This window comes from Thermobia domestica, chromosome 2, assembly GCF_964235325.1.
Source record: "Thermobia domestica chromosome 2, izTheDome1.hap1.1, whole genome shotgun sequence".
Taxonomy (NCBI): domain Eukaryota; kingdom Metazoa; phylum Arthropoda; class Insecta; order Zygentoma; family Lepismatidae; genus Thermobia; species Thermobia domestica.
The window spans coordinates 384480180-384493183 of NC_137455.1; the positions used below are offsets into that span (position 1 = coordinate 384480180).

General features: G+C 38.4%; 1 long non-coding RNA gene across 1 annotated transcript in view; it reads left to right on the forward strand.

The window, feature by feature from the left end:
• LOC145679907 (uncharacterized) overlaps positions 1–13004 on the forward strand; it is a 55818-nt gene that overhangs the window by 25942 nt on the left and 16872 nt on the right. Inside the window, exon 2 of the long non-coding RNA XR_014130612.1 lies at positions 569–606. This is a non-coding gene — a long non-coding RNA (uncharacterized LOC145679907). The remainder of the gene's footprint in view (positions 1–568; positions 607–13004) is intronic.

The window sequence follows — 13004 nt, forward strand, 5'->3', positions numbered from 1 at the left end:
AATGCACTTACCATGTATTTCCTTAAACTAAGCCAAGACTTTGGCCCGGCATATCGGAATTGCCACCCAACCATGTAATGGTTCGGGAAATCAATCAGAAGAAAACCAAGATTCAAGAGGTAATGTGAGGGGTAACATCAGGATAAGTTTTATGTGATCAAAATGCTACGTAATAAAATAGAACCATTGACATAACATTATACCGTATATCTGAACATTAGTTTTAAAAGAATAATCTTAATAACCTTAAAAGTTAAATAATGTCACTTATAAACTTTATTTCGTTGGAGACTTTATATTTCAACAACAATAATATAGAAGCAGTGTATCATATCACAAGTAGCATATGCATCTTCATATATATAATATATATAATACATATTATATATATATATATATATATATATATATATATATATATATATATATATATATATATATATATATATATATATATATATATATATATATATATGGATTTAATCAGATTAACGTATTATTTTAGTTATTTAATACAATAATCCACATCTAGTATTGTATGTAATTTTAATATTTCTTTTCTTTTTAGCTTAAACTGTAACTACATTTACATCGCGTCCTGCCTAGGTAAATACCATATGTAACTATGTGGCGAATACCATCATTAATACATATATTTAGCATATTCTGCATTATTTTAACATTTATTTATAATCAACTCTCTTCTTTAAACACACATATATATTTATATAGCATTAACTTTAAATACTTATTCTTCTCATTTCTGTATATATTAGTAACTTTAATTACTCAGTTTAAATAAACTTCTGCCACATTGCTTGAAATTCCTGATGAAGACGGTGTATGTACTATAATCTATTTCTGGATTACAGCTTAACTTGGGATTTGAACCACTTGTGTTAAATTTATAGTTTTCAAGGTCACTGAGTTTAATGGTATCAGTTTTCATGATGTTCCAAGTTCATCCTCACCCTCTTGGGTTCGGGATAGTAGATGATGACTTTTTAAAAAATAATTATTATAATCAGATAAGCTATCTAATTAGTAACTACTGTAATTAGAGCGAATTAAACACAATATTATTTTCTCGCGCTTGCGCGGGACTCTGCGGGTTGCAAGTTTTAAATATTACTTTATTGTGAATCTTGAAAAAAAATCTAAAATTTTGCCTCCCCCTAAATTTTGTCGCCCTGTGCTCGAGCACAGAATAGCCCTTGCCTAAATAGGGCCTGCACATAAGACGTACTTGGAAGATAAAAAATAGTCCCCATCAACATCGACGACCTTTTACCAACGTTCTGGAAAGCCATGGATACCATCGCGGTAGAACTTGGTGGGCCGTGAAACGAAGAAGGTACCAAGTGCCTTTTGCACCTCTTGTACGGATTTGAACTGGAGTCCTCTAAGATGATTGTCCAAGGAATAGAGCAGGTGGTAAACAAACGATGCAATGTTCGGGGAGTATGACGGATGCAATAGTGTTTTCCATGCAAGGGGTAGAATGGTGTCTCGGGTCAACCTAGCCACGTGGGGATTATCGTTGCCCTGAAACAGGAGGACCTTTGCGCGATCCAGAAGTGCTGGTTGCAGAGTTTTGAGTTTTTCTTGAACATGGCTCAATTACTCACAGTACACAGTTGCATTGATATTCTTATCAGGTGGTAGCAGTTCACGATGCACGATGCCGCGAGCAGTCCACCAAACACACAGAAGAACTTTCTTCTGGTGCAGTGCTGGTTTCGACTGTTTTGAAATCGGTTCATGGATGCTAACCAATAAAGACGGTTCCGTGGAGCTTCGTACAGGACCCACTTCTCATCACATGTCAACACCCTGTTCAGAAATGGTTCCTTCAGGGGTGTAGCCACGGGGGGGGGCATCAGGGCCAGGCCCCCCAAATGATTTTTCTGGCCCCCCAAACGAACAGCTTTAAAGTTTACAAATAATTAATAATTTATGGTAAAATAGTATGGATCATAAAACAACGCTACTAAACTAATTAGTAAGTACATCATATTTTTTATATGCTGTAACTAGTGTTTTTTAAAAATATTTTATCAGATAGAAAATTTGATGAAAATTAACGTTTTTATTTGGATTTCATTCGCTCTTTTTAATGCTATTTGGTGTAAAATAGGGAGTGAGATATAGCTGTTAATAAAATAATTATGTTTTTAGTCATGAATAATGAATAAATACTAGAAGGTCGCACGTCCTGGGCAAAGGGAGGACACTATTGTTGTCTGAATGATTGAGTATGATACAAAATTTAAAATATTTATGGCTAGTAAAGTAGTTTTAATAACACGTTAATAATATCTTGAATTAAGAATTTCTCGATAATTACTCGAATTTAAGACGTCCTCGAATCCAACGCGGGATGTACTTGAACCTGAATCCACAAAGTGGGGATGATGTATATATTTCCTGAAAGCCTGGGCCAAAGTAAGATCAAAACCAGTTACCAAAATTGGGGAGGTCTCATGCATTCCGCTTGAGCAGCATTTTACTTATTTTTATTAAAATGTTTAAGCTTGTCTATAAAGTCTTAAAAATCTGAAATGGTGAAACAGATATGAAAACTGAAAAACATGCCTTCTATCATTTCAAAAGTACAACGTATCAAAGTAAAATAAATGGTCTCAGGGTTCCCCACAGAGTTCCGGACGGGGTCCAGCTCAAAATTTTTAAATGGAAAGGGAGTCAACTTCCATATCGTATGAAAGTTGGTATTGAATTAAAGAAGATAAATCAAGTCTCGACTCTACGATAAGCCTCTGTAAAATAGCGGTGAGTCAAAATATCAACACAACTTTCATTGCAAAGTCTATGGCCACTCGTATGAATCTGAAACGGTAGGATAGGTGTAAAAACAAAAACAGGGATATGTTAAAACTTATAATGATTCAAAGTATAAAAGAAATGTTTCAAGTTCCCTCGCAGGCTCCCACTCAAAATGTGGAAATGGGAAAGGGGTTCAAATTGAGTATAGTATGAAAGCTGATGTGAAGTGAAAGGTGAAAGAAGTCTCGACTCTTGATGATAAACCTGTCCAAACTAGCGGTGGGTCAAAATGTCCACAAAGGGTCATTAAAAAATGCATACCCATTCCTATTAATCTGATACGGTGAGACAGGTGTAAAACAAAACAAAAACAAAAACAAAAACAAAAACCTAGAATGTTTCAACACGGCATGATAACTATCCCAGGCCCGAATGTCATGTATGTTGAAAATTTGATCGAGATCTGTGGGTAGTTCAAGAGTTAAGTTCTATTTATTTTTATATATTAATCTTCCCTCGCCCTTCCCTAGGTTCTACCGTTAAAGTGAAAATAAAAAAAAAAAACTTTCCATACTCGAACGTCATCTATATTGAAAATTTGATTGAGATCGATCGGGTGGTTCAAGACATTAAGAGTCACAAACAGTCACTTTCAATTTGGAACTGAAGTTTTTTGTTCACAGACACCACTATTAATACATAGATTTTTGTCAGGAAATCTTAAAGAAATTTAGTGCAATTTTAAAAATCAGTCTTATGTATAAAGGCCACCAAGAATGTTCTGTCGCTTTTTGTGGAAGTCTGCGTTCGATTGGCCCTCACACCGTGAGTTTAATGCGAATGGAGATAAGGCGAATCTGAGTTGTTGGTGTGAATATATCCAACGTACCACCGGGCTCTGACAGTTCAGTTGAACTTGAGTAAGGAAGAGTGAATGTGGGGCCTCCAAAGAATGTCATAAGGGCGTCTATGTTGTACGAGTTCCAACTGGGGTCAAACGTCGCTGTAACGGGGAAGAAGATATACCAGGCCTTTGGTAAGGGTGTCGTGACTACGCGGACAGTGCAGCGGTGGTTTAACATGTTTAAGGACGGTGACGAAACACTCGAAGTTGCGCCACATGCCGTAAGATCAACACATATACAAAACAATTCAGTGTGAATGGAGAAACCATTCGGCAGCACCTGCAACAACTGGGGAAACACTACAAGTTGAGTCGATGGGTTGCACATGATTTGACTCCGAGCCAGAAGGCAACGCGAGTTGACACTTGTGTTTCTTTGCTGTCTTGTCTGAGGAAGGAGCCATTTCTGGACAGGGTGTTGACATGTGATGAGAAGTGGGTCTTGTACGAAGCTCCACGACGCCGTCATCATTGGTTAGCACCCCACGAACCGGTTTCAAAACAGCCGAAACCAGCACTGCACCAGAAGAAGGTTATCCTGTGTGTTTGGTGGACTGCTCGCGGCATCGTGCATCGGGAACTGCTACCAGCTGGTCAGAGTATCAATGAAACTGTGTACTCTGAACAGTTGAGCGGTGTTCAAGAAAAACTCAAAACTCTGGAGCCAGCACTTCTGAATCGCAAAGGGTCCTTCTGTTACAGAACAACGCTAAGCCCCACGTGGCAACGGATGACCCGGGACACCATTTTACGCCTTGGATGGGAAACACTATTGCATCCGACATACTCCTCGGGGATATTAGAGTCTGTTTATCACTTGTTCTATTCCTTGGATAATCACTTTAGAGGACGACAGTTCAACTTCCTAGTAGAGGTGCAAAATGCACTTGAGACCTTACTTTCTTCGCTTCACGCCCACAAAATTCTACCGCGATGGAATCCATGGCCTCCAGAACGTTGACAGAAAGTCATCGATGCTGATGGGGACTATATTTGATCTTCCAGGTACGTCTTAGCCCCAGGTGACATATCGATGTTGGAAGTGGTGGGTGAGAACTTTCTTTGTTACCTATGTAGATAGGTTGTGTGTACAAGGGCTTAAATTGAATTAGTTATGCACAAAGGTATAATGTTTGGTTGGGGGCAGTAGTTCTTGGTGAAACGGAATAAAAACTACCTGGAATATAATTTATGGAGAAACAGCAATAATAATAATAATAATAGTTGAGTTGAATTTCAGTTTAGCGTCCCGTTCAGCAGCAAGGCTATATGAGACGTGAACTTACTGATTAACGTGGAATCCGAACCACATGAGCTCCCGCCGGGAACCGAACCCGGGTCTCCCGCGCCAAGGGCGCGTACGTTAACCGCTTAGCCACAGAGGAGCTCATATTAATAATAATAATAATAATAATAATAATAATAATAATAATAATAAGCTAAGGAAAACAGTCTTTTTAATTGTCCGGTTTTTCAGGCCAACCGGACCTGAAAGAAACCAACATTTTCCGGTTTTTCAGGCCTCAAAAGCACTAGCTGCAAGACATTTTTTTGGTTTTGTACATTGTAACTTGGCCTCCTTCAAAAACGACCGGCCCGTCCTATATAAACCTGCTGGCTATACCCCTGGGTTCCTTCCTCAGGCAAGACAGCAAAGAAACACAGGTGTCTGTTCGCTTTGCTTTGGCCCGGAGTCAAATCATGTGGGACCTATCGATTCAACTTGTAGTGCTTCCCAAGTTGATGGAGGTGCTGCCGAATAGTTTCTCCACTCACACTGAATTGTAGTCCCAGTTTCTCACATGCCTGGCCACAGTTCGCCTCAATTACTTCCTGAAGATCTTCATTTTGTGCATGTATTGGTCTTCCGGCACGTGGTGCGTCTTCGAGTTTCGTCATCGTCTTTAAACTTGTTAAACCACCGCTGCACTGTTCGCGTAGTCACGACCCCTCACCAAAGGCCTGGTATATCTTCCGCACCACTGCAGCGTCGTTTGACCTCAGTTTGAACTTGTACATCATACTCATTCTTATGACGCTCTGTGGAGGTCCCATGTTTACTCTGTCCTTGCGCAAGTTCACGGTGTAACTGAACCGCCACAACCAGGTAGTATATTGGATTACCCACACCAACAGCTTCCATTTGCCTTGTCTCCATTCGCATTCAACTCACGGTGTGAGGGCAAATTGAACACGGACTTCCACATAAAGCGACACAACTTTCTTGGTTACCTTTATAGATGTCAACTCAGCTGGCTTTCAGACACAGTTCCATCATATCCCACTGTCGATAAAGTTTGGTTCTGGCCAAAGTACGAAACCGTTACCAAATAGAGCACACTGCGTTGCCCTGATTTTATAAAAATGCACGTTTTTCTTTTGAAAATGTATCTCACAAACTAGAGAAAGAAGGTTAGACGTCATAAGATGCGTTAGACATACACTTCTGAATGAAGACTAAAGGCGAGCGGCATGTGTCCCCTCCTGTCACAGAATTTCATATCATTTCTTGTATTGAATATAGGCTAGATTTTTCTACGATCTGCATGTCCATGGGCACATATATGCCCGAAATTATTTGCATAATTCAATTATACCGGACACCCTTCAATCGCTTCGCCACTGTAGTATCTTTGATAGCACGAGAGATGTTCTATTATGACCAGTTATTAGAGTAACTCTGCGAGAGAAACGTACTTGTGCTTATAACACTTAAGTCTTTAGTGTTCGTATATTCGCATGGGTTGCCGTCGTTGGACTGGAGGTTGCTATTCTGTCAATCCGAGTTGAACGAACAATCCTGTTCAAGTGCTCTCAGGTACGTCATGGGCATATGTCTGCTGTGCGAAATCTCTTTGCCGCTAATTATGTACACTGTCGATGGATGGTTGATACTTGGAGACCTACGCGGTTACAATTTAAATAAAAACCACCTGGCTTCTTGCAGCACTCTGTAAATCAATAATTCTATAGGCGTTTCCATGGTATTATCCTGGCTTTGAAGAGACAAAATGTGATTCAGATACAACGAATTTGCAGGCACAACAATACTGATGGCGTTGTTCGATTATCTCCCTGAGTGTGCTGTCTACAAGCACTACCTTCAGTCTGCCGTTCACACTAACATCAACATTATTCTTAAACACACATTTTGTTTCTTGAATTTCTTAGAATCAGATAACGTATACGGAAGATTTGAAATTGATTTCCACCATCATTTGTATTTCAGAAGATGCATAAGATAAGTAACCAGAATGTCCAGAAAATGTGCAACTACAATAAAGTAGTCAGCCGTTTTCTTCAAAGCTGAATTTGTACTTCAAGCACAATAACGTTGACTAAGCATGATGTTACTCGTTGGAACACTTCTCATTCACTACTTTTTAACACAGAAACCCTCTCTTCAGACTACGTTACATATCAATGACCTATGTTATGTGTTTCACAACAGCCTATCAGAGCGATTTGCCTGTATGTGTACTCATGTGACTTGGTAATGTTATTTCAAACAATCAATCAGAGTCATTTGTCTTACTGTGTGTGTGTACTTCTACATTTAGATTGATAAACATGCTCAAAAAGAGAGTAAGATTCTCGTCCTAAAAAGATTGGCTGCAGGATTACTCCAGCCTTGCACCTACTCAAAGGAACCACAGGGATACGTATCGGCCCAAGGTACCCACTAAAGAGAGTAAGGTGCTCGTCCATAGAGCTGGACACCTATAGCACTGTAACCACCCATCTTCGATCATGAGGAGGTGCAGAATTGGTTCACCCCGACTATCAAAGGAAACAAGAAGGGTACGTATCTGGTCCTAGATACCCATCAAAGGGAGTAAGATGCCCATCCACAGGATCCAAAGCATCTAAAATAGAGGACTAATGAAGTCAAAACAATGAAAATTTTTCAATGTTTAGCAATTTTTTACCCATAAAATTAAACGAATCATACTCATTCAAAGGAACCACAGGGGTACGTAACTGGTCCTAAATACCTATGAAAGAGAGTAGGATGTGTACCTCATTGGACCATAAGTACCCATAAATAAGCATAGAATGATAAGCATCCATCTTAGAGCATGAGGGCTTTAGAATTGCGCGCTCCACCCATTAAAAGGAACCACAGAGGTGCGTATATGGAGCTCAATAGCCATGAAAGAGAGGTACTCTCTATAGGATCATAAACACCATCACAGAGGACATCATCTTGAATTTTTATATTTTTAGCAATTGATTTCCCATTCAATGGAACGAGCTCGGTCCTCCAAATTCTCAGAACTACATATTTAGGATAAATAGAACCCTCCAAAAAATTTTTGTTCCCCAAAATTCCGAAATTTATGTTATGAGATGTGACAGGAGACACGTGACAAATTTCCAGCCATTTTAGGCCAATCACAGTGAGGACACAAAGTTGCACCAACGATACGTACTATGAGGGGTATATACTGCAACCAGAGGCTAGTAATTACCGTTCTTGCTTCGTAATTGAGAGGTGTCGAGTTTTCAATTCAGTGGCTGACGTCCTTCATTTCTTCAAAGTTTTTTTCTGTTCTACTAAGTTCTGTAGGGATTTTATCTTTAAATAAAGGCCTGGCACATTTCCTATCTCTTTCTCCATAGTAGTAGACTTTTGATGATGCCTATAAAAATGGGCCTTGTATAAGTATCTGGAATTTTTCTACAATAGGAGTATCCATTCTTTATTGTTCGTAGTGCAGCAACCCTGTGCATTCAAATGGCACATTCCTCCATAAAGCATTAACTGATATAATACTTGTTGAGCTCTCAAATTCTGTATACGCTGTCATACAATGGAAGCTATTGTCTTCGTATGAACGACTTAATTTTTTTAAAAAAAATACGTTTTGAAGTTTCTCATTATGTTCAAGTAATGTTTCCCCTTCTTGAGAATGAGAATCATATACTTAATTGATAACTCAGATTTTGGGAATCCATTTTTAAAGAAATAAACCATATGGTTTCGACTACATTATCTTGGACAAGGGTAGAATCTAATGTCGAGCTTTTGTTTCTACGGTGATGAACTTTCAGTTTGTTCAACAATATAATTAGTCCATTTCATTTAGACCATTTTCTCGTTATGACACGTTATAAACTACCTGTAACAAATATCCTAGCGTTTTATTATTATCGTAAAGGTTGGAGACAAAGCTTTGATGTCATAGCTGCTGAACTAGAAAATTCTTGCATTATAAAAACTCAAACTACTTAATAATAATAGTAATAATAATTTCAAAGGAAGTAAGACATTTGGATATCAGTGCTTGTATTGCATTTTCCAGGTCAAATGAACATTCAGGTGACATCTACGTAGCAACAGACAGTTGTCTCGGTTGGAATCAATTTACAGGATAAATTACAGCAAGAAATTTTATTATCATCCGCTGAAATTACTTTCAAAGGCACTTGTCCTCGTAAAAGCACATCTGTAACAAGGTCATGACATTCAACGAATAAGATAAGAGGACTCGAAGACAGAAATTCAAAACTAACACAGACAAGTTTAAAGATACCGTTACATCTACGTATGTTTCCTTGTGTCACTTAAGGCGCGTTAAAAATGCTTGAAACTTTATAAAAATCCCACATCATTGACAGGTAGAAATTCCCATTTTGCTCTTGAATTTTCCCACACTCTACAAAATTTTCAAAATTTATAAAATATGAAAAATATAACTATTGAATGCCATTCAATTTCTTCATTATAAGTGTATTAAGATCTTTTACGTTAATTAGTCAATTAATTAGTAATTATAAACAATTCAAAATTTTAGCGAAAATAAGTACATTTTGTTGAAAGTATTTCCATCACGCTTTTGTGTCGTAATCTTCTAAGGAGTAATGAATCAAACAAGGCAAGCTTCTTTCTCCGGTAATTTCGTGTGGAAAGTTTTGGAATATTTTCTAATACCAGAGTTGCGTTCAAGTTCCTTGGCGTTTTTTTTTAATTTTTTAGATTCTCAAATCATTGTATAAATTCCTTCCATTTGATTTTGTTTTGATTTTCAGTTTAGAGTCCCTTTTAGCAACAAGGCTATATGAGATGTGACCTACAGATTAATGTGGAATCTGAACTTCATGAGCTCCCGCCATGAATCTGGGTCTCCCATAACAAAGGCAAAGCACTAACCGTTTAGCCACGATGGAGGTCAAATCACTTCCATACTGGAATGTATTTTACAGAAACAAAATTTGACAATTAGTTCTGATTTCCCGTTAATTGGAGTCATTAGTCTACTTCAGCCCAGACTGAGAGAATTTTGTTGACATCGGTGAAGTAAATGTAAATGTACGGTTGGAGCACTCGGTCGAGAAAGCATGAAAGCCTTTTCAATCCAGTCATCCTGGATGAGGTTTTCCTGAATTTTTCTCATTTACATCAGGCAAATGCCGGGGTGGTACTAGCATACAGGTCCCAGTCTGCTTACCTCCTTCACTTTCCTCAGACAATGTGCTCGCCGGGCAACGTCATCTCTCGTATGTGACGGGATAACATGGCTATAGATGCCGAAAGCCCAGAAATCTAATTCCTAATCCTAATCATGAAGTAAATGTACAAAAAATCCCATATATATATCATTTTTTACTAAAAATTCCCTTTACCCTATTTGGGAAATTAATATAAAATATACTACAAGATGGGATTTTTCCCACGGGTTGGCATCACTGGCAAGTACTATCTAATCTCATTGCTAAATTGCAATTGATTTTAACATCAATGGTAGGGTATGTCACAGTCACAAACAACGAGCATGAAGAAATATACGTATTTAGTGAAAAGGCAATGAGACAGAAGAGAATCATGATAATTATGTACTTTCTAAAAATCAACTATACATATTTATATAATCTTACTCTTATGTCATTATTCAGCAAACGTTTTGAAACATATGAGGCCATTATTTCAATAATAAAAGTTTACGATTAACTTCGTATTATTAGAGTACATACAATAATAATAAAGCAAACGAATACAGTCCTAAGAATGTATAACTTTCACCATAAGTCTGGGAATATTCAACTGCCATCTTGGTGTCTTACCGGGAGAGGCGAGGCTTGACCCATGTCCCAAATAGATAACTAACATTTCCCGTTGGGTCCGGCAGTGTACATAGTATAGGTACCTCAGCTAAAGAAGACAGGGTTTCCTCGAAACAAGTTGGATTCTGCCGGTCTTACTGGGGAAGGAAATACATTTTATAACTCTGAAATGAGCAACTAACATGTACCATTGGGTTCGGGAGTTTACATTGTACTTTTGCAAGTAAAGTTGAGGGTTCACAAAAATGGGCAGGACTCTGCCGGAATGTGATCGTACAGAGGAATCCGATACCTTGAGATGCTTGGGCACCGAAAGGAGGGGTAAGATTGTCTTACTTCTTCGGCGCCAACATTGGAGATCCCGGTGGGACTCTCACTAGCTAGATGAGTTCCCTCCACCAAGAAGTGTAACTGGGAAATGGACTTCAGTCCATCACGTTATGGGTGTATCCGATTACCCTTCCCCGGAAAGTTTTTATGTATGAAGCAAGTATCTTTCGAATAAGGATCCTCTATATAGACGGATCTACAAGCAGATCTATACGAGTAAGGCTTTAAGGGTGGTAACTGCCCATCCACAAAATAGAACAACTCACAGGTTTAGGATCCCTTTCAGTTTAGGCTATGAGACTTGGGCCTAAAACGTAATATAAGATTCAAACCACATGAATTCCCGCTAGGAATTGAACCGAGTTTCCACCGAAGACACGTATGTTAACCATACAACCACGAGGAAGCTCTGTTTTGTTTGAAGTTAGATGTATTCGGGGTACAAGTAAGTCCTACTCTCACATTATCATTCTGTCTCATAAATGTAAGGTGAGAGAAACATGAAGAGACATACTGCCGGGGGAGGGGAAGTTTGTCTCACTAATAATAGGGGCAGTTGTACGTATCATTGGTTCCGATAATGTAGGTGATATCTTAGTTCTAATCTGAGGTAGTTGTAAAATTGTAGCCCCTCCTTGGTTTTAAGAGGGTTCCGAGATGGTTGGACTTGGCCGGGTTGTGGACATACACTGGGATTCGATACCTTACGATGTCAGGACACCTTCTGGCTCCAAAAGATGGATGTCATCTTACTTTAAGACCCTCCACTGCCAACACTGGAGATGCTGGTGGACTTCCCCCCCGTAGATATAATTGGGAGATGTTCTTCTTTCCATCACTATTGATCTGATAAGAATGGTATCTCCTCTTTTACATGAGAACGGGAATTGCGCTTAAGCTTGAAGGTAGATGTAATCAAGGGCATATTGAATTATATGCTGTACACCCACCTAACATTCATCAAAGGAGTTTCTACAAATTTAGATTTTACGTATATGAAATTTTAAAATTTGGAATACTGTAGCCTTCCATGTGGGAACAGAGTAGCCTCTAACAACTCTCGATTTAATCAAAATTGATTCACACTTTTAACCTATGGCACAATTGTGATGCTGAACGTCAAGATTTTATTTCAATTCAGTGGTAGAATTCTACTCTGGCGTTTCTTCATCGACCACATCTATTTCGTTATTAAGGATTATTGTATAGTATTTTTAGATTTGAGTGAGTGTATTCAGGAATTATGTTGTAGTAAATAGTCAACGAAGGTGATGCTTCCGATATAAATTCATTATTTATAAAATTACAGGCATACAGTGTATACCCACGTAGATCACAGCACGGACAGATAATGATTGAGGAGGGGTAAAGTGGTACAAAAATATGTACTTGTATAACACAACCAGCGAACGAGTGCGGGCGGCCGGTTTTGGAACTAAATTGCAAGCAGCAGTGTTTCTAACCGGACTACTTGTAATCAATCTATCACAGTTCTTTCTGTCTTGCTCGTAATAAACCACTTCACGCATATGCTCAAGTCAGGGGCGGAGCGATCGGGGTCTTGAGTAAGAAAATTCTTTTGCATTGACATCATATTCGGATGTACTTCAAAAATTAGGAGAGAGAGGGAACTGATAATCTTTCACCGCCACCTTCCTAACCGTCTCCCCAGGGGTCCTGAGTCCACCCCCTGATTGAGATGGTGAATAAAGATAATTTTGGCTAATCTCTGTCATTATTTAGCATGGTTTAGTAATTTTAAAAAAAAGATATTTCGGCCACATTTTGAAAACTTTCAAATAAAGTTTTAAAAATGTGGCAGAAATATCGGTTTTTTTCTAAAAAAAAAAAAAAAATACTAAACCATGCTAAATAATGACAGGGATTGGACTAAGTTATTTTTATGTACCATCTCAATCAG